At 36.0% G+C, this 21,847-nt stretch overlaps 1 protein-coding gene across 1 annotated transcript in view; it reads right to left on the bottom strand.

Moving 5' to 3' along the window:
- WDFY3 (WD repeat and FYVE domain containing 3) overlaps positions 1-21,847 on the bottom strand; it is a 267,982-nt gene that overhangs the window by 198,081 nt on the left and 48,054 nt on the right.

The following is a 21,847-nucleotide window of genomic DNA, read 5'->3' as shown; positions in this document are numbered from 1 at the left end:
TATTATATTCAAACTGCAGTAAATCAAACATAAAGAGAAAATCATGGAAGCATGATGAGGTAGGGAGGGATAACAGGGAGGGAAAATTGTATCAATAAAGGAACAAGGATAAACGTTTTAGTGGGCTTCTCATCTAAAACATACAAGCAAGAAGAGAAGGAATGAAACAGTTTAAGCATTAGGAGAAAAGCCCACCAATCTAATATACCAAATTCCCACCCATGAAATTCCTAGGAATTCTATATCTAATGAAATTATCCTTTAAAAATGAAGAAAGAATAAAGACTTCCTCAAATAATCAAAAACTGAAAGAACTTGTTGTGAGGAGATATTCTCTGCAAGAAATGTTAAAAGTTCTTCAGAAAGAAGAAAAATAATATGGGTCAGTAAATTATATCTATATTAATGAAAGGAAGAACACTGGATAAGGAATAAATGAAGGTAACATGACATTTTTATCCTTTTTTTTTTCTTTTTTCGAGACAAGATCTCACTCTGTTACCAGGGCTGGAGTGCAGACACGATCCTGGCTCACTGCAGCCTCAACCTCCTGTGTTCATGTGATCCTCCCACCTCAGCCTCCCAAGTAGTTGGGACTACAGGAGCATACCACCACAGCCAGTTAATTTTTGTATTTTCTGTAGAGATGGGTATTTGCCATGTTTCCCAGGCTGGTCTCAAACTCCTGGCTCAAGTGATCTGCTCACCTCAGCCTCCCAAAGTGTGAGGATTACAGGTGTAATCCTCATGCCTAGCTTTTAAATATTCCTAATTGATCTAAAAGATAACTGATTGTTTAAAAATAGCAATAATGTGTTGGATGATTATAGCTTATGAATAAATAAGATAAATGAGGCAATATCACAAGGGAGAGGAGGGAGAAGCTGGTAATGCTAGTGCAAGAAACTTGCAGTATACCTCAGTGATAAAAAGTGTCATATGAAGGCAGATTAAGATAAGTAAAAAGTGAATGTTGGCATCTAGGGCAACCATTAAGTTTAATATGCTGCCAGGTGCAGTGGCTCATGCCTGAAATCCCAGCAATTTGGTAGGCCGAGGCGGGCAGATCACGAGCTCAGGAGATTGAGACCATCCTGGCCAACATGATGAAACCCCATCTCTACTAAAAATATAAAAATTAGCCAGGCATGGTGGTGGGCGCCTGTAGCCCCAGCTACTTGGGAGGCTGAGGCAGAAGTATCACTTGAACCCTGGAGGCAGAGGTTGCAGTGAGCTGAGATTGACGCTGCACTCCAGCCTGGTGACAGAGGGAGACTCCGTCTCAAAACAAACAAACAAACAAACATTAGCTGGGTGTGGTGGTGGGCGCCTGTAATCCCAGCTACTCGGGAGGCTGAGACAGGAGAATCACTTGAACCCAGGAGGCAGAGGTTATAGTGAGCCAAGATCAGGCCACTGCACTCCAGCCTAGGCAACAGAGCAAGACTCTGTCTCAAACAAACAAACAAACAAACAAACAAAAAACAAGTTTAATATGCTAAGATAGGGGATTAAAAGAAATCATATAAAATGCTCAGTTAAAACCTGAGCAAGAAAAGAGGGGAGTAAGGAACGAAGAACAAATGCAACAAATAGAACACAGTTACAAACATGACAGATATTTATCCTACTAAATCAATAATCACTATAAATGTGAGTGGTCTAAATACACCAATTAAAGGACAGAGAATGTCAGAGGGGATTAAAAACTCAAATCCCATAGACAATATAGTATCTATATGAATGTAAATTTAAACATAAATAATCAGATAGGTTAAAGGTAAACAGATGGAGAGAAATACGCCACACTAACTCTAATCAAAAGAAAGCTGGATTCTATTGACTTACCCTTGAAATATAAAAGATTTTTTAAAAAGCAGGATGGAGTAGCTAAATTAATTTTACACAATGTAGTCTTTTGAATAAGAAAATAATATCAGGGATAAAGAGAGGCATTATATACCGACAAAGGGATCATTTCTCCAAGAAGACATAACAATCCTTAATGTGTATAAGTCTAAAAGGAATATAAAAATATGTAGGGCAAAACCTGAACTGAAGGGAGAAAGAGACAAAATGATTATTAGAGTTTGAGACAGCACTCATACATTAATTGATAAATCAAGCATGCAGGAAATCAATACATATACAGTTTACCTGAACAGCCCTATCATTAAACTAGATCTACAGTTGACACTGATAGGATACTTGATCCAACAACAGCAGAATACACATTCTTCTCAAATTCACGTGAAACATTCACCAAGACAGACCACATTCTGTGCTATAAACACACCTTCACAAATTTAAAAGGACAGAAATCATGTAAAGTATGCTCCCAGGCCACAATGGAATTAAAAGGGAAATTTGGAAATTAAACAACACATTTCCAAATAAACATATGGTCCAAAGACTTGTCAAGAGAAACTGAAACACATTTTGAACTAAATGAAAATACAACTTATCAACATGCATAAAATGCAGCAAAAGCTGTTCTTTGAGGGAAAAAATTTCCTCAAAGCACTAAATGTACACATTATAAAAGAAGAAAGATCTGAGGATTAATAAACTACACTTCTACCTTAGGAAACTAGAAAAAGAAAAGTAGTTTAAGCTTAAAGAAAGCAGAAAAAAATAATCAAAATTAGGGCAGAAATTATTGTAATTGAAAAAAAGATAACAACAGAGAAAATCAATAAAACCAAATGCTTGCTCTTTGAAATGATCAGTAAACTTAGTCTAAATCTCATTAACACATGACTGGTGTCCCGTTCTTTTTTTTTTTTTTTGAGACAGGGTCTCATTCTGTAACCCATGCTGGACTGCAGTGGCATGATCAGGGCTCAGTGTAGCCTCAACCTCCTGTACTTACATAATTCTCCTGTCTTGGCCTCCCTAGTACCTGGGGCTACAGGCATGCACCACCACACCTGGCTAATTTTTGTATTTTTTGTAGAGATGGAGTTTCGCCATGTTGCCCAGGATGTTCTCGCACTACTGGACTCAAGCAATTCACCTGCCTCGGCCTCACAAAATGCTGGGATTACAGGTGTGGGCCACTGCTCTGGGCCTGGTGTCCTGCTCTTAAAGCTCCTAAGTTATCTTCCGAAAAACCAAGCAGAGGCCAGGCGCGGTGGTTCATGCCTGTAAACCCAGCACTTTGGGAGGCCGAAGCAGGTGGATCACCTGGGGTCAGGAGTTCGAGACCAGCCTGGCCAACATGGTGAAACCCTGCCTCTACTAAAAATATAAAAATTAGCTGGGCGTGGCAGCACACACCTGTAACCCCAGCTACTGGGGAGGCTGAGGCAGGAGAATTGCTTGAGCCCAGGAGGCAGAGGTTTCAGTGAGCCAAGACCGTGCCAATGCACTCTAGCCTGGCTGACAGAGCAAGACTCTGTCTCAAAAACAAACAAACAAACAAACAAAAACGAAACCACAAAGCCGGTACATACCATTTTTCTGATTTAAAACCTTTGTTGATTCCCTATTGTCTAAGAATAAATTAAAATACAATTTTCAGCATCATTTACCAGTAAGCCACCTCTTTCACTCTAAATTCTGCCACACTGAAAGTATCTCCCAGACTGTTAGGCCCTTTCAGTCCTCTATGTATTATGTATATTGTTTTCTCTGCTACCGATGCCGCCCATCCTTTGCTTTTCCAAGTAGCCTAAAACTCAGCTCTAAGGTCACCTTCTCAGAGAAGTCTTCCCCAAATCTCCAGGCAGAGTTTGTTGTTCAGCTTTTAGCCTACCATGAAACTTTAGTTATAAAGTCATGCATTGCTTAACGACAGGTATACGCTCTGAGAAGTGCACTGTTAGGCGATTTTGTCCTTGTGCAAACATCAGAAAGTGTACGTCCACAAACCTAGAAGGTATAGCCTACTACAAACCTAGACTATACGGTATAGCCTACTACAAATCTAGGCTATACAGTATAGCCTATTGCTCCTAGGTACAAACCTGTACAGCATGTTGCTGTACTGAATACTATAGGCAACTGTAACACAATGGTATTTGTATATCTAAACACAGAAAATGGCCTGTAATTCCAGCACTTTGGGAGTCCGAGGCGGGCAGATCAAGGGGTCAGGAGTTTGAGACCAGCCTGGCCAACGTGGTGAAATCCCGTCTCTACTAAAAATACAAAAATTAGCCAGGCATGGTGGCACGCGCCTGTAGTCCCAACTACTCGGGGTCTCAGGCAGGAGAATTGCTTGAACCCAGGAGGTGGAAGTTGCAGTGAGCCGAGATTGTGCCACTGCACTCCAGCCTGGGCTACCAAGCAAGACTCTGCCTCAAAAAAACAAAAACAAAAACAAACCCACAAACACACACACACAGAAAACATACAATAAAAATACCGTAGAAAGATAAAAAATGGTACACCTGCATAGGGCACTTGTTACGAATGGAGCTTGCAACACTGCAGTTGCTCTGGGTGAGTCAGTGAGTAAGTGGTGAATGAATGTGAAGGCCTAGGACATCTGAATATATCGTAGACTTTATAAACACTGTGCACTGAGGTTACACTAAATTTATAACAAATATTTTTCTTTCTTCAATAATAAATTAACTTCAGCTTACTGAAATTCTTTTACTTTATGAACTTTCAAACTTTCAAATTTTAAAAAACTTTTGGACTTTTTTAGAATAATAAGTAGCTTAAAACACAAACACATTGTACAGTGGTACAAAATATTTTCTTTCTTTATATCATTCTATGAGCATTTTTATATTTCAATTTTCTTCTAACTTTTAAAACAGTTTTGTTAAAAAAGACACAAACACACACATTAGCCAAGGCTTGCACAGGGCCAAGATTATCAATATCACTGTCTTCCTCCTCCACATCTTGTCTCACTGGAAGGTCTTCAGGGACAATAACCATATGGAGCTGTTATCTCCTATGATAACAATGCCTTCTTCTGAGTACCTCCTGAAGGATCTATCTGAATCTGTCTTCCAGTTAATTTTCTTTTTATAAGTGAGAGTACACTCTAAAATAAAAATTAAAAGTATAGTATAGTAACTACATAAACCAGTAACATGGTAATTTATTATCATGTATTACATGATTTATATACATGTGTTATGTACTATACATAATTGTATGTGCTATACTTTCATACAACTGGCAGCACAGAAGGCTTGTTTACACCAGCATCACCAGGAACATGTGAGTTGTGCTTTGTGCTATGGTATTACAACACTTATGACATCACTAGGTGACAAGAATTTTTCCAGCTTCATTGTAGTCTCTGGGAACACCATCATATATGTAGTCTGTTGTTGACTAACATATTATTATGCACTGCATGACTGTAGTCTGTTACAGAATATTCATCATTAAGAGAGACAGTAAAACATATTAGTTACAGAGGCTTCCCAATTAATTGTATCACTTACTAACTGTTTAACCTCAAGTCAGATACATTCTGTGTGTAAGATTTCTCATCTGGAAAAAAAGAAGAATTATTAGAACCTAACTCATAGTGTTATTTGTAGAAAGTAGGTAATTTATTACATGGAAAGCACTTAGATTAGTATTTGGCACAAGTGCTCAGTAAGAGACAGCTATTATTACTGTTATTCTACTGTAATGTACATTTACCAGTAAATGATTATTCCCATTAGCAATAATTTTCTCAATAATGAAAACCAAATCTTATTTAAGTTTGTATCCTTAGTTCATAGTAAGTGGTTGGTGAAATAATTATATATTAAAAAAAAAAAAAAAACTTACATAGAGTTATATTCTGGTAAGTGACAGCACTAGATTTTCTGCTCAGATATTCTGAGTTCCGGGTGTGTATTTTACTATTCCTCACAAAAACTTAAACATAATACAACATAAAAACATGCTTAAACTTACAATTTATGTATCCTAGTCCTCATCCTAAAGAAAGCTTTTGCAGGACATCTTACATATCTCCTGATAAAAAATTACATTAATCATTAATCATTTGTTCTAAATTGAAAAGATACCAACTTGCTTAAATAAATTTCATGCTATTAAATTATCAATATCTTGCATCAAACTATAAATTCCTTGAAAGAAGGCTGTGCTCTCCAAATCCTTTAACACATAGCTAAGTATCTGGTACACAGTAGAATTGAAGGAATATATGTATGAGTGATTCTCAAAAGTACAAATTTTAAGGCTCTTTATTATCTAGTCACTGCATAGGCCTGACCTTCTTCATGCCCCACTATTGTACTTTAAGCAGAGCAGTCTACTGCAGGCCTTCTTGCTCTGCCTGCACACACCCTGAGCCCTCTCCTGGGAGCTCTCCGCCTCTGGCTCTTCTACATCCAGATGATTATGAATCATCCTTTAAATCTCAGCTCAACTGTCCCTCTTCTAAGAATCTTTTCAGCTTTCTTTTGTTATTGTTTTTCTCATTTTGTTGCCCAGGCTGGAGTGCAGTTGCATGATCAGGGCTTATTGCAGCCTCCATCTCCTGGGCTCAAACCATCCTCTTATCTCAGACTCCCAGTTAATTGTTTTATTTTTTATAGAGATGGGGTCTCACTATGTTGCCCAGGCTGGTCTCCAATTCCAGGCCTCAAGTGATCCTTCTACCTCGGCTTCCCAAAGAGTTGGAATTAAAGGTGTGAGCCACTGTGCCTGGCTGAAAGCATTCCTGAATCTCCCAGTTTGATAGATGCCTCCCATTCTTGGTTCCCATAGCATCTTGTGTACATCTTTATCATAGCATTTATCACATCATGTAACTGTTGTTTTGATTGTCTTTGTCAACACCAGACAATGTAAGATTATGGAAGGCAAAGGTCATATCTTACTCAACTTTTTTTTCCTGAATACCTGACATGGTACCTGACAAATAAGAAACAGAAAAAAGAAAGATTCATAAATGAGTAAATGGTGCTGAATAAGAGTTTAGAAGATAAATGATTTAGAGGCAGCTCGAGGATTAGTTAAGGTGATTTAAAATAGGCCAAAGGGGCAAACTTTTTCTTTAAATTTCTTATCTGTTTATTTTAAAACAAGAAAACTTAGAAGACAACTTTGATTTTATGGTTTAAAATCAATTATATAGCTTAAAAAATGACCATTTTTGTTAAGATCATTGGGTACCCCATAAGGTACTTTTAAAAACATGTTCAGTTAAAACTGATATAAATTCAGAAAATAAGAACTATTTAAGAGAAGGCAAGGGCAGAAGGAAAAACATTACTAATAGAGAGTTGGGTTTGGGTGGTAAACAGATGATGACAAAACAAAAGGCAATAAGCCAGAACCTTCCACTGGAAATTCATGCACCAACAACATACTGAGAACAAGGAACATCTCAAAGAGGAAAACAGCTCACTAGTATCATAACAAATCATGACTGCATGGGGCTGGAATATATGTTAAGACCTGAAAGTGATGAAAGGAAAATGACAAATGCAAAAGATTGTGTAGAATTACATTGGTAAAACCTCACAAATGAAAAAAATATGAATAAGGTAATGACATCAACAAAAATAATAATGGTAAAATAGATGTTTGCTTCTTCACAGATTATACTATTGATTAACTAGGATGAGGAGTTTTATTGTGAGTTATTTTATATTGTTCACAAAATATCAAAATTTATACATCCAAATGAATTTTGCTCTTTGAATTAGTTATGTTGGAAAGCTATGTATGCATAATGATGTGCACATGGTTTGAAATGCTTTAAAAAATTTCTCTCTACAAAATGCTTTAAGAGCATTGTGTAAACTACATCTAAAAATCAGTATCATCATATATCATGTGTTACAAAAAATGGAATTTCCCAGTATACTCATATGCTTTAGTTTCAAAACTTCCTCAAAATATCTTCTGTTACTAAATATCAAATCCATTTAAAAGATTGAAAATTCACCACTAATAATCAAAAGGCTGCACTGCACACTCTGTGTTTGCATCCCCAACTACAATAGCAATTGCTGAAATTTAATTCCTTAAGTGTCTACTATATATAAGGAACTAAGGGAATGCCGACTCCAGTTTTACTCTGTCAATAATGTGGCTATATTCATTTTCTAAAATTTCAAACACATCGGAGTACAACTTTCCCTAAAAGTGACAAAAATGGCTGCAATGGGCTAGAGACAAAACCTTTGCAAGGTATAAAAAGGCTGCTCAAAATCTGGTGTGTCCCTAATTTTGAAGCTGTATCTTCTGCCCTAATCCTCCCCTCATCCCATGTTCATACCACGTCACCTATCTGCTGCTCTGTGGACACACCATGCAATTTCAAACCCTTGAAGCTTCTCCCAGATGGTCTTTGTTTGAAATGACAGATTTTTCTACTGCATGCAGTAGAAAATGAACTATCATAGGTAGTTCATGACTGTACTTAATCTTCAAGCAATGTGAACACAGCTATATAGTAGTAACCTGATCACTGATTCAAAGAAATATTTATCAACTCACTCCCAACCCACTTGAATTTCTCTCTGTTCCAGCCATGACTAGCTCTACTTTCAGCAGCTTATATTCACTATGTTCTTGTCACCACAGCAACTGAAGGCATTACTTTGAAAAGTAAGACTTTAAAAATGTTTAGAAGAAAATGTTGGAAAATACAACCTCAGGTTAAGGAAGAAATGTCTTAAAATGAAACAAAACAAAAATTATGCATACACACACACACACACAAAATCGACCTCATCAAAAGTAACTTCTGTACATCAAAATTAAAAAAAGTAAACATAAGCTAGAAATTAGGAGAGAAATACTTGCAACATCCATAATGAACAAAAAAGCATTACATTCAAAATATGTAAAGAATGCCTTCAAGTCAATGAGAGAAAGGCAAACAACCCAATAGAAAAATGGACAAAAGACAAATAGGCATTTCACAGAAAAGGAAACATGAATGGCCACAAGAATATGAAAAGCTACAAAACCTCGTTAGTCATAAATGAAATGCAAATTAACATAACAACAAATTAACATTTGTGTTAGGCAGAATAATGGCCCCTAAAGACGTCTCTACTACATCCGAATCTCTAGAACCTGTACCTTACATTATGTGGCCAAAACGACATTGCAAATGTGATTAAGTAAAGGGCCTTGCAATGGGGAGATTATTCTGTATTATTTGAGCAAGCCTGACATAATCCCAAAGAAGGAGTCAGGAGAGAGAAGGAGATGTGACCAGGAAGCAGAGGTTGGGAGTGATATGGCCATGAGCCAGTAATGTGGGTACCACTGCAAGATGAAAAAGGCAAGAAACAGATTCTCCCCTAGAGCCTCTGGAAAGAATGCAGCTCTATGAACACCTTGATTTTAGCCCTGCAAGACCAGCTTTGGACTTCTGACCTCCAGAACTGTAACATAATAAGTTTGTATTATTTCAAGTCACTAAGAACATGGTGATTTGTTAAAAGATCAATAGGAAATCAATATACTATTGTATATCAAAAATCAAATGTGACAATATCAAATTAGTAAAGATATGAACAAATTGGTTACAAATTTTAGGCAACAGTGTTTATGGATCGGCATTATCTGGTTGGAATTATCTAGTAAAACTGACCATATACAGATCACACGAATCAGCAATTCCACTTAGGTATATACCCTAGAGAAACTCACATATATGTAGAAGGAGATGTATAAAGTAATGTCCATAAGCAACATCGATTAAATTGTAAAAATCTGAAAATAATTAAAGTGTTTGTCAATAAGGAACCGTATACATATATATTTTTGGAGATAGAGTCTTGCTCTGTTACCCAGGCTGGCGTGCAGTGGCAGGATCTTGGCTCACTGCAACCTCTGCCTCCTGGGTTCAAGCAATTCTCCTGCCTCAGCCTCTCCAGTGGCTGGGGTTACAGGCATGCACCACCATGCCCAGCTAATTCTTTCTATTTTTCTTTTTAGTACAGATGGGGTTTCGCTATGTTGGCCAGGCTAGTCTTGAACTCCTGACCTTAAGTGATCCGCTCTCCTTGGCCTCCCAGTGTGCCGGGATTACAGGTATGACCCACTGTGCCCGGCCTGATGGTTAAGTCTTACTGAACTTCTTCAACGGTTTGTCATATACACACTCAATTGATAGTTTTCAATTTAGCCTTATTCAAGATTTGTATTTAATAGCCTTGTTCAAGATTTATAATTTTTTACCATACATATACATCAATTGCTAAATATTACATCATATACTTTTATTTTAATCCCTCTATTTCAATCTGTGTATTATTCTCTTCATTCACAGACTGCATGGGAACATGAGAATCATTTGTGGTTATCTGATAGCAAATAACATATCTCTCTGTGAATTATTTTCTTAAATCTAAAAAATAAGAAAGAAAAATATTACCCTTGCTTCACCTCAAATATACCATAAAGATAAACAAATTAAGCAATACTGTTATTTCTGAAAGTACTTTGCAAGAAAGACAGCTATATCTTAGGAAAATCCTCTTCTTTTCAACAAATCTTTTTCTCAGTTTGTCAAATTACATTCCTTTTATTTTGAGGGCTGAATTCAAATGTCTTTGTTTTCCAGGAAACAGCCTAATGGCCTCTAACTAGAATATGATCTTTACAATCATAAAAAAAAAAAAAAATTGTTAAGCTAGGTGCAGTGGCTCACGCCTGTAATCCCAACACTTTGAGAGGGTGAGTCAGGCTGATGGCTTGAGCTCAGGAATTCGAGACCAGCCTGGGAAACATGGCAAGATCCCATCTCCACTCAAAATACAAAAAAATAGCCAGGCATGATGTACATCTGAAGTCCCAGGTTGAGGTAAGAGGATCGCTTGAGCCCAAGGGATGCGTGGAGGATGCAGTGAGCTGAGATTGCACCACTGTACTCCAGCCTGGGTGGCAGAGCAAGACCCTGTCTCAAAAAAAAAAAAAAAAAAAAAGATTATTAAGATCTATTTATCTGTTTCTGTTTTAAACTATGTACATTTGTACGGAGGTATTTATACTCAAGTATAAGGACATGAGAAACATTATCTCATGCAATCTTCAAAACATTGTTAGTAAGTAGTATGAATGGGACTTGAAGTCATGCCTTTTGACAGCTCTTTGCTCTCCGTAAGAATGCCTGTTACACCTGTGCCATCATCTCATATCCGCTCATCCCAAATTCACATATAATCCTCATCACCTAGAAAAACAAGCACTGAGTATCCACATCAAGGCTCTCAGTCAACAGCCAATATTCTAGTTTGGTCCCATTTGAGGCTATTTCTCGACATACCACAGGTATAATAAAAGCATGTTAGGATTTGTGGAGAGTATCTCCAAAAAGTGCACAGCTCCACTACCACTCCTGGAAGATGAATCTGATGTGAGGTCAGTAATCTGTTTCTTTATATTCAACTTTTAGTAGTTGGCAGAGCACCTGACACACTGAAGATGCTTAATGAATGGATGGATAAATGGATGGATAGAATGAGGCAGAGAATCTTCCTGCTGACACACCTAACTTATCTTCTCCACAAATTCTTCTATTCAAATTATTTTAAATTATATGTATATATAATCTGCTCTTTATTCACTTTTAGGGATATACACATTAAAAGATTAGGAAACTTATGAAATTCTTAAACATACTTTAAAATAAAAGGTGACCGTAATGTGACTATCAGGGACACAAAAATTACTTGTTAGTAGATTTATACCCTTTGTTAATCAGAGTATTATTGTTTCCCTTACAATTTTTTATTTTTATTTTTTGAGACATAGTGTCACTCTGTCACCCAGGATGGTGTGCATGGCATGATGAGAGCTCACTGATCAGAGCTCACTGAAGCCTTGACATCCTAGGCTCAAGTGATCTCCCACCTCAGCCTCCTGAGTAGCTGGGACTCATTTTTTCAGTTTTTGTAGAGTTGGGGTCTCACCACCTTGCCCAGGTTGGTGCCAAACTCTGGGGTACAGCGATACTCCCACCTCAGCCTCCCAAAGTGCTGGGATTGTGGGCATGAGCCACCACGCCTAGCCTCCCTTATAATTTTTGCATTAGTCTACAAATGAAATATAAAACTGTATTTATATTCTCATGACTGGGGGATACATTCTCACTAAAGGAGTTGAAGAGTGGAGGGGTAGACGTAAAGGAGAGCAAACAACTACGTGTCTCTGTCCTTCCAACATATCAAAACGTAAGAATGATTACTACCAATAGGTGGCATGTCTTAATTACATCATTTCACTGCTGATCACATGTAATCTATTTTTAAAAATGCCTTTGGGGAAGAATCAGAAGAGAAATGTTATTCTTAAATCAGTTAGCTATTTAATATATTGTGTATATCTATCTGAAACAGTGACAATATTTGAAATATGTGGCTTCTCTAATTTCTGGGGAAATAAGTAACTAAAGTGAATAATTCTGCAAAGTGTAAATCAGTTTACCACATTTTTTTCTTGGTAAGTCTCATCATCTTCTTAGAAGGGATGCAATGTAATAAAATATAAAATACTACCTTGAATAAACTGGCACAAAACCCCTCTGGCAGTGAGGAACTATTTCCTAGGCTTATTTATTTTTATAACATTCCCTAATAAGACCTAACTCTCATTATTTTGAAGAACAATCTAAAAAAGTAATGCCTTTTATATCATTACTGAAGGATCAAGCATACCTAGCTGTTATTTTCATTTTACTTGTCTCCTTTTACATTTTACAATTAACACCTAAAGGAGCTGGGGAAAAGGGAAAGACTATACAACTGAAATCCTCTAGTTGAAATATTTGCTAGGAGGTTTAGCATTTGGAGATTAAGTTTCTAATCTACTTATTCTATTTCCAATATCTAGGCTTTTGAGTTCAGTGGCTTAAACTGAAAATACAAACTACATGAAATAAATGTTTCATATAAAGACCAAACTACCTTTAAGAAGCAGACATAACATTCTATTTAATGATTGAAATAAAATATACATGTATGTGGTGTCTCAAAATTACATGCTAAAAATTACAATTTGAGTTGAGAATATTTTCAGGTAGGGAACAAAGAATGCAAAGATTTGGGACTCAAAAGCTATAGATTACTTTTAGTTTTCTTTCTTTGTGAAATTACACAAAACAAAGTCATTCTATGGTTAAAACTGAGTCACTCCAAGACATTTAGTTGATTTGGGTTTATGCATATATTTATGTTCCTAGTAGAACATACACTAAATCATTCAAAAATATTGAGAGCTACACCAATGTTGATTACTTAAAATATTTGGACTTGTTTTTAAAAGCAACCTATTTCTAATGTGAAACTTACTATTGATCTAGGTTTTTTAAAAAATATTCACTTGCTTTTAGTTTTTGACTGATTTAAAAGTTTTCATACCATTTAATATACACTTAGAGTATATATACACTTATACTCTCAGACTTCAGACGAGATAACAACTCATTTAATTTCAAATCCAGATGTCTCCTGAAAAGCAAAATCTAACATTTAAATAACATGGGGAAAAAAAGAGACCCTGAAGAAATTACATTTAATTATAATTAAAGAAACTGATCAAGAATTTACAATACATACATCTCAAGGATCATAATGGTTACTAGTTAAGAGTGTTAAGCATAATTTAAATGTACTTAGGAAACATAACAGGTAACAATGATCATGAAACTTGAAAATTAAACTATATAATTTTTAGACTTTGAAAAGAATCTTCTACCAAACCATGGTAATAAAATCAGTGGCAGAATGATGTAAGAACAAACTGACCAAAGTAGAGGTGAGAAATCTCAGAGGTAGATCCATATATCTAATCAGAACCAAACATGTGATAGTTGTCACAGAAAAGGGTATATAACAATCACGTAGATGGTACTGAGAAACTAACTCACTAATTTTAGAATACAATTAAACTAGACCCCTCCCTAAAGCCACATACAGAGGTGGGCTCAAAATGGATTAAAGATCCAAATATGAAAGGTAAACTATAAAGCTAATAGAAGAATATACATATTCTTTGTTGTTGGTGGTGTTTGAGATGAAGTCTTACTCTGTCACCCAGGCTGGAATGCAATTCCATGATCTCGGCTCACTGCAACCTCCACCTCCTGAGTTCAAGCAATTCTCCTGTCTCAGCCTCCTGAGTAGCTGGGATTACAGACGTGTATCACCATGCCTGGGTAATTTTTTGTGTGTTTTTGTAGAGATGGGGTTCCACCATGTTGGCCAGGCTGGTCTTGAACTCCTGACCTCAAGTGATTCACCAGCCTTGGCCTCCCAAAGTACTGGGATTACAGGAGTGAGTCACCAAGCCCGGCAAATATATATATATATTTTCTTATCAATCAAGTAAGAACTCTAAAAGGATAAATTCAAAATCACTTACCATATATAAAAATAAAATGATGAACGTAATTACTTCAAAATTAAATATTTTGGCTTGGAAAGGAACACTGTAAACCAACAAAAAAAGACAGAACACAATAGAAGATATTTAAAATATCTAAAACTGATAAGAATTAGAATATAGAATTTACAAATAATACTAAAAAAAAAAAAAAAAAAAAAAAAAAAAAAAAAAGAAAAGAAAACACAGCAATCCCACTGAAAAAAAAAGGCAAAAAATATGAATAAGCAATCTGGAAGGTCATCAAACACAGAGGTGTTTAAATTTAATTAGTATTCAGAGAAATGCACATTGAAAGAAAATGCCACTTTGCACCTAATAGACTAGCAACAATCAGAAAGCTGGAAAATGCTGTGTCCTTAGACATGTGGACAGAAACTACATACATGACTAGTGAGAAAATGAACTGGATCTAAAGGGCAATTTTGCATCACTTGGAATCTTGCACTCCTCTTCTGTATCTACACTCTGAAGAAATTCTCTCATTGGCAGGAATTTTTTGGAAGCTACTTAAGAGGTCCATCACTGAGCAAAAGAATAGGCAAACCAAAGTTGATATACAACTATATATAGTTATTTAAAAGTATATATTTCAGATCCATTTAAGTTGGACACATCTTAGAAACACAGTGATGGGTAAAAAAAAATTAAAAAATAAGATGAAATACATTACAATGTAACTTTTGGGAATTAAAAATACATGGACAGAAAGCAAACATTTTACAAGGACACATATTAACAAAAGACAACATTAACTACTTTAGAATGGTTGTGCCTATCCTTCATTAAATTAATAGCTCTTTAAAGAAAATAATTACTTTGCAATACTTCTGAATTTAGCTCAACTAACCCTAAAATCACTGTTTTATATAAAATATATTTACATTAACAACTAAAATTAAATACTTATATACCAACCAATTCATTTCTTAAGTTAGTCTCAATTGAACCACATTTATTTATTTCTTCTTCTTCTTTTTTTTCTTTAATGGAATGCTTCACAAATTTGCACGTCATCCTTGTGCAGTAGCCATGCTAATCTTCTCTGTGCTGCTAATGTGAGCACAACTGAACCATGTTTAAATCAGATACACGTATTTTTTTCTAAAGTGATTCTTAGCTATTTATCAACACAGCCATTTTGTTCCTTTTAACCCTCTGACACACACATACAAAATCCTTAAAATAAATTTCATCTGCTCAGCAAGTAACAAGAAAAATATACGTATTTGTAGGAATATTTAGAGAAAGGAGGAAGGAAAGAAGAAAGGGAGGGAGGGAGGGAACTGGTTTTTCAATAGACATTAGATATTAAATCAAATGCACAACTTTTTTTTTTTTTTTTTTTTTTTTTTTTTTTTTTTTTTTTTTTTTTTTTTTGATTTACGGGAGTCTCGGCCTCTGCTCGCGCCCAAACTGGAGTGCAGTGGGCCCAGATCCTTCTGCTCACTGCAAGGCTCCGCCCTTCAGGGGTTCATGCCATTCTCCGTGCCTCAGGCCTCCCAAGTAGCTGGGGACTACAGGCGGCGCCGCCACCGTCGCCAGCTTTAGTTTTTTGAAATTTCTGAGTAGAGACGGGTTTCACCAGTAGCCAGGATGGTCTCGATCTCCTGACCTTGTGACCCGGCCCGATCTCGGGACCTGCCAAAGTGCGGTGGGATTACAGGCGTTGAGCCACCGCGCCCGGCGGCCATGCACAACTTTTAATAGCAAAATAAATCTGAGTTTCTTCTAGTCTTCAGACAAACCTACCCATGGTCTCCAACAACAAAAAAGTCACGCTGGGAATACCAACATGGTTCTGGTAGTGTTCAGTACCCTAGATATGCCTTTAATAAAAAGACAGCAATTTCCTATTAGTATTTTGGAGTCATTACAACTTTGGCATAATCTCTCAGTCTTGCTATGAATATATGACGAAAATTATGGTACAGAATGATCACTTTTACACTATAATATTCTGAATCCTGAATAATTTATAAAACATTAACCATTATGCTGAGTAGGTGCTTGGGATACAGTGGTACATATCAACAACCTGGAACATGCGGCATTTACACCATGTGCCAGGAAATGACAATTCATTTAAGATAGACATGATATCTGACCTCGTGGAGTTTAGAGGCTGGGTGGTAGCAAAGATTATGAAGGATGATAAAGGCAAAGCATGTACTAGGGAAACACAGGAAGAGTAGAGAAAAGTACATCAGGGAAACCTAATCTAGCTTCAGGGAGGTAGGGCTGTTGGGAAGAAGAGTGTCAGGAAAGAAAGCACATTTTTAAAAGATCGTCAATTACAGAAGAAAACAAATGAATTTCACTGGCCTATCCTAAGACCATTCTAGCCAATCAGATTTTTGTAGCTCAGTTACTGCCCTTTGGCTTGTAATCAGTATTTCCAAGTGGAAAACACCAGCCATTCTTTCCTTGAATCATTTTAAGTCTAAAGGGACAGCATCAGTAATTAGTAGCCCAGGCTGGAGTTAATCCCTAAGGAACTCTCATTTCCTGCCTCTATGTCAGTTTTTGTCCAGGAAATAAAGCCTTAAGATTCATAGCCAAGTACAATGCTAGGTATTTTCACAAAAATTTATTCATTTATTTCCTACCCAAAATGGTATGCCTACTTTACACATTTAAAAAATGGAAGCTCACAGTTTAAGCAGCTTGCCAAAAAGATCCAACAACTAGCATTAGCTAAAATTTGAATTCAAGACATGTAATTCCAAATCCAGTACTCTTTTATTAAGTGGAAGCTCTTTGTCTTTAGGAAATAACTTTACTTATGAAAGCGATGGCAATTTTATTTTCTAGTTGTTCCTACTAAAGATAGTACTATTTGTTCTTCCTTAAAACATTTGGACAAAATGATCAAGTATTTTGTCCCGAATAACTTAAAAAAAAAAACAAAGAAAACCCCACAAAACCCATGTTTACTTTGTGTATCTTCCACCAAGGGTGTAACCAGACTGGTGACAAGAAATATGACTCATGAGCAGTATCTTGGCAAAGAATTCTTAGTATCTCTAGATACATCTGACACACAGGGGAAATGTTACATACATGTAACTACATTTTCTTTTCCTTTGAGGAGTTCCCACTATCTTTAATTCAAATCAGCCATAATCCTAACACAATGCCTCAATATTAAATACAGAATAATATTCAGAATATTAAGGAAATAATTTCTTGGCAGAATCTGCCAAAGGCAAATACAAACAAAAAAATTACTGTTGAGGTAGTCATGGTGGCTCGTGCCTGTAATCTCAGCACTTTGGAAGGCCAAGGTGAGAGGACTGTTTAAGCCCAGAAGTTCCAGATTGTAGTAAACTCTGTTTGTGACTATTAGCAATTAAACACAGCAACGTATTATGTCATTTAATGAGTTCTGAGCAATTCTTTTATTAATGAGAAAATGAGATAATAACCTTAGAAAAAAACTCCAATATCATGAGTACTTAACTATTAACCTTATTCTTCTGTGAATAAAATAATATACTTTCATATTGTGACTTTTGATTTAAAAAAGACAGGTTCCATAATCTCGCATATCCACTAAAATGTAAATGCAAAATATTTCTGCCTTTGTCTACCGTTCTTACCTTCTGCTGAAGCTAAACTAAATAGTGGTGTGTTAGATCCAGCTTGTACCAGCTCATGAGAGCCGATGGCTAAGTTTTCAGAAATTTTGGACATCCAGCTGTCAAACTACAAATAGCTTGGGACCAGCCAAAGTGAGAATATTTGCACCACAGCAATCAGCAAACACTAAAAATTGGGGCTTTTTTCTTTTCTTTCCTGGCTAGCTGGTTGTTATAAAGCTTGTCAGTACATCAGCACTGTGCTTAGGCCACACTAGTGCTTCAGCAGCTTATATTTTTATCTTCTTTTCTTCTCTTCTTTACTTCTCTTTTCCTCTGTAAACACTATTTTTATACTTTTATTTTTTTCCCCAAAGGCCTTGCCTTGAAAATACTTAGACTACTTCAAAAGTTCAGATATTGTGACTAATGATCTAAAGTAAAATATTTTTTTCACCAAAATATTCTCACAGAAAGTGTATCCCTGATTCCTTATTTGATTGGCCTGATTTATCATATTCTACTACTTTAAAAGCAGTGTCTCTCTCTATTCCTTGTCAGGGTGCTAAGAGCAAATTTTTATTCCCTCCAGTGAATATTGTGCTTGACGCTTATACATGTATTCCTCATAAAACATAAAAGCATAATATTATCAATACTAAAATGTCTACAGTCTTTTGTCTAAGCAATATATTTTGTGCATGATATTACACATTCGCAGAGACCTTTTGCATTAAACTATGAATCATTATGCAAAAACAGAATACAAAATTGATTCGTTCCCTTTTACTAAAGAAATAAAGACAGGTTGAAATTTCTGTAAAGGCAATGAAACTAAGAAACAATGTTTAAAAAGCCTCAACATGTGATAAAAAATATTCTGGTTTGATTCACAAAAATGCTGCATTACAGGGACAAGCAATAGACTAGCAAGAATAGCTGGCAGTAAAAAAGTTCTGGTGTCAGGCAGATATGAATTTCAAATTCTGTTCCTCCATTCACTATCTATGTGACCTCAGGAAAAGTAAATCAAACTACCCTAAGCTACAGTTTCCTTAATAGTAAATGGACATGAGTATGATACTGGCTTTACAATGCTGTAAGAAAAGACAGAATACATGTGATATGACTACCACATGGAAGGCAATCAATGTTTAGTTATGATATGATTGGAATTGGTTACTGCAAAACCAACCAATGACTTTGAATTGGAATTAAGAAAAAAAATTAATCATTTTAATAAACAAAGAGTATGTTCCAAATTCTTACAGCCAGTATATGATAAATGTGGTGGGGATTGCAGCTCAAGATCCATCATACCTTGCTACTGTAATGGGCTTTCACGTATTACAGAGGCTATAAAACAAAATAAGCAAGGTTTACACAGACTCCTTTGCAAATAGGTTTTCGTTGAAATTTAGGTTCAGCCAATCAAACTTACTTGCTCCACCTTTTTTTTTTTTTCAAATAGTGTCTCACTGTAACTTGCACTGGAGTACAGTGACACGACCATGGCTCACTTCATCCTCAACCTTCCAGACTCAGGCAATCCTCCTGCCTCAGTCTCCTGAGTAGCTGGTACTACAGGTGCATATCACCATGTCCAGCTAATTTTTGTATTTTTTGCAGAGACAGAGTTTTGCTCTGTTGCCCACGCTAGTCTTGAACTCGTGAGCTCAAGATATCCACCTGCCTTGGCCTCCCAAAGTGCTAGGATTACAGGCGTGAGCCACCGCACGTGGCCTTGCCCAAGCTTTGAAAAGGAGAAGTGAAGCAGAGACCACACTGTCCATGATATACGTACCTTTTTTAGCTGAAGTGTTGGACAGAGATCCCAGTACCCAGTAATTATCCTGCTGGCTGCTGGGAGGCAGTGCATATCACATCTATTTGCCTGGTCATAATAGTTATAGTATGACTGGAGCAAGCAACAGTAGAGGCAGCTTTTTGCAATGGCACTAAACTGTGTGTTCTAGAGCAGAGGTTGAGAACTTTCTCAGTTAAGGGTCAGATACCAAATATTTTGCCATGCAGTTTTTGTTACCACTACTTAACACTGCTACTGTAGTGTGAAAGCAGCCATATATAATAGGTAAGTGAGCATGTATTGCTGTGTTCAAATAAATGCTGACATTTGAATTTCACATTTTTTTCATTTTTAATTTGAGAAAGTATTTTGCTATGTTGTCCAGGATGTTTTCAAATGCCTGGCCTAAAGCAATCCTCCTCCCACCTTGGCCTCCCAAGTAGCTAAGACTACACTACAGGTGCCCACCACTGTGCCCACTGTGAATTTATTATTTAAGTGTCACAAAACATTATTTTTCCTTTGATTTTTTCAAATATTTAAAAATATAATAACCATTCTTAGTCTGTAAGACATAGACAAGCAAGTGATAGGCCAGATTTTGCCTGCAGGCCACAGTTTGCCACCCTACAACAGTCTCCTGATCCACACCGACAGCCGCAGCTCCCTTAGAAACCAGCGTTGAGGTATACCACTGGAAGATGTTTTTCAATTTAACCACGAGTCCAAAATCTGTTTTGTCTGCCCTTTCCTCTCCTCCGTGATTTTGTAAGCCACTAATGCCATGTAATAAGTATTTTCCTGCGTAAACTGCTAGAACAGATTCTATTCTCTGCAACTAAATCCTGACTGACTCATAGTGCTACACATACATAAGTACTTTTATTTTCAACCAAAAAAAAAAAAAACCCTTATTATCTTTCAGGTGTACACCATGAAATATTCATTTACAAATTAATTTTAATGCATTAAAAATATGACTTTACAACTAAAAAACTATACACAACAGAATGTCATTTTAAGAATACACTATTTAATTGAAATTTATTTCAAACTAGGCCCATAAATCACCGAATCCAGAAGAATCTACAGATTCCGCAGAACACCATGATAAATATAAGAAAAGCCTAATTAATAATTTGAAAGTATTTATTATGTATGAACCACCAAAATATAAAATTATATAATGGGGAAGAAAAACTGTTCACCTCCTTTCAGTGATTAGGGAACCTGCATTAGATTACAGAATGAAAAAGCAGAAAACAGGAGAACTCACTAGACATTTTGCTTATGGAAACTCTACTTTTTGTTTTTAGGGAAGCATAAATGCATCTCTAAAGTCTATGATGGCTCTAGAGTATCTTAAGTGGCAACTGCATAATCTTTGAGCACTACATTCATTTCTCTCCAGGCATTAAAAAGTCAAATTGGGACAGACCTTCAGTTCACATCAATAACAGTAGAACTAATCTTTCCTGGAAGGTAGAGCAGAGAATAACCCTGGAAACAGAAACTATCTAAAGGTAATTTAGAAAATGGCCTTCAATTTTCTTTTGTATGCAATCCCTCACATAAGTCAGAATCTTTACTATTTTTAGGTTGATATTTCAACCTGAGTTTAAAGAGTTACAAAGGATGGCATTATAAGCATTGACAGTTTAAAATAAAATAATATATCAGGCTTTGGAATGTATCCATGGGATCTAAATATAGCATCACAATCAACATCCTCTATGACATATATATATTTTTTAAGTTATTCTTTAACAGTCAGAAATTTAAACTTATTTTGAATCAAAATTCAGGCATTATATAATCTCTTATAAAGTGTGTGTGTGTGTGTGTGTGTGTGCATGTGTATAAGAATCTCCAAAAAAAGGACCCTAAAGAAAGGTATTACTAAATACTTTTTAAAGTATATTAAAGGGTTTAAAATACTTGTTAAAAAGTATATTAAAGGGTTCAAAATACTTGTTAAAAAGTGTATTAAAGGGTTTAAAATACTTGTTAAAAAGTGTATTAAAGGGTTTAAAATACTTGTTAAAAAGTGTATTAAAGGGTTTAAAATACTTGTTAAAAAGTATTTTAAAGGTCACTAAAACTAGTAACCATCATTTTG

This window comes from Rhinopithecus bieti, unplaced genomic scaffold (assembly GCF_001698545.2).
Source record: "Rhinopithecus bieti isolate Rb0 unplaced genomic scaffold, ASM169854v2 scaffold_33935, whole genome shotgun sequence".
Taxonomy (NCBI): Eukaryota; Metazoa; Chordata; class Mammalia; order Primates; family Cercopithecidae; genus Rhinopithecus; species Rhinopithecus bieti.
The sequence above is the reverse complement of the archived record's forward strand: the minus strand, read 5'-3'. Positions and strand labels throughout refer to the sequence as shown.